Below are 1,621 nucleotides of genomic sequence, written 5' to 3' on the forward strand. Positions count from 1 at the left end.
TCAGGAGAAAATCCACGTATAAAGTTTGTTGATATACCTGCACACAAACAGCCAGGACCTCATTCCCCTCCCTTACAGGCCAGGGCAAATGAGGCCAGTTATGCCTGTGAAAACTGCACAAAGAGGTGAACAGGTCCACCTGATGTTGCACCCGACGGCACTTGGTCTGCATTTGTCCCACCTTCTGTACTTAGAGATGTGTATGCAGACAGAAGCAGCTTGTTTATAGAAAGGGAGTGAATGAACAGTTTCATATCAGCACCAGAAGTCACTCAAATGTTTCAGAACCTGACAAACACGCCCACAGGCACTCCAGCTCAGCTGCTCCTTGGGGACCCAGTGAAAACACAGCGGTGGAAGGGTCCTTAAGGCTCATGGGGTCCAGCACCCTGCACAGATACAGGATAAACCATCCTAGATGGATCTCTATCCAGCCCAGTGGTTCTCAACCTTGTTAGACCTGAGGCCCCACTCAGAAAATGTCATATTTGAGTTTTTACACATTTTGACTACAGAAAAATAATACAACAATTTTTCTGTTGCCAAGCACTCAAAAAGGCCACAGCAGGTCCAAACAGTTTTGACATTATGGATTCCTTTTTGAAGTCTCTTAGGTTTATCTTATAAGCCATATGTAGGTGTTTGCACACCTAACAGTTCTAATATTGCGTGGCATCCCAAAAGCACCCTTAAAAGAACCTCACGGCACTCCAGGGTGCTGCAACACCCTAGTTGAGAATCACTGATCTAGCCTCTTCTTGAAAACCTCCAATGAAGGAGAGGTCACAGCTTCCCTGGACAGCTTGTTCCACTGTCCTATGATTCTTTGTTAGGATTTTTTTCCTGAGCTATATTCGCTTTGCTCCTGATTCCTTGTCTATGCTAAGAATCTCTTAGCAGAGACTCACTTCCCAGGTGTAAAGTGTTGCTTGCATCATCAACAATTACATCACTTATTACACTAGGAACTTTTTTGCCTGACAATGTCATGGCATGACATAGCTCCACCACGACATCACAGCCTGGGCAGGGAAGCCATGGAAGATGCTTTCTATCCCAATTTCCACTAACCTCAAGGCATGGTGAGCACCTCTCTGTGCAAGACCCTGCTTCAATACAGCTGGAAGGGACCTCAATAGATCATCGAGTCTGACCCCCTGCATAGGCAGGAAGGAGTGCTGGGTCCAGATGACCCCAGCTAGATGCCTATCTAACCTCCTCTTGAAGACCCCCAGGGTAGGGGGGAGCACCACCTCCCTTGGGAGCCCATTCCAGACCTTGGCCACTAACTGTGAAGAAGTTCTTCCTAATGTCCAATCTAAATCTGCTCTCTGCTAGCTTGTGGCCATTATTTCTTGTAACCCCCAGGGGCGCCTTGGTGAATAAAACCTCACCAATTCCCTTCTGTGCCCCCGTGATGAACTTAGAGGCAGCCACAAGGTCGCGTCTCAACCTTCTCTTGCGGAGGCTGAAGAGGTCCAGGTGCCCCAGTCTCTCCACATAGGGCTTGGCCTGCAAGCCCTTAACCATACGAGTGGCCCTTCTCTGGACCCTCTCCAGGTTATCCACATCCCTCTTGAAGTGCAGCGCCCAAAACTGCACGCAGTACTCCAACTGCGGT

General features: G+C 48.5%; 1 protein-coding gene across 6 annotated transcripts in view; it reads right to left on the reverse strand.

The window, feature by feature from the left end:
• The window catches only part of PRKAG2 (protein kinase AMP-activated non-catalytic subunit gamma 2), a 191,340-nt gene that overhangs the window by 123,408 nt on the left and 66,311 nt on the right, over positions 1-1,621 (reverse strand). The gene's annotated exons all lie outside the window — the stretch shown is intronic.

The sequence above is a fragment of the Alligator sinensis genome, unplaced genomic scaffold (genome assembly GCF_000455745.1).
Source record: "Alligator sinensis unplaced genomic scaffold, ASM45574v1 scaffold599_1, whole genome shotgun sequence".
Lineage (NCBI taxonomy): Eukaryota > Metazoa > Chordata > Crocodylia > Alligatoridae > Alligator > Alligator sinensis.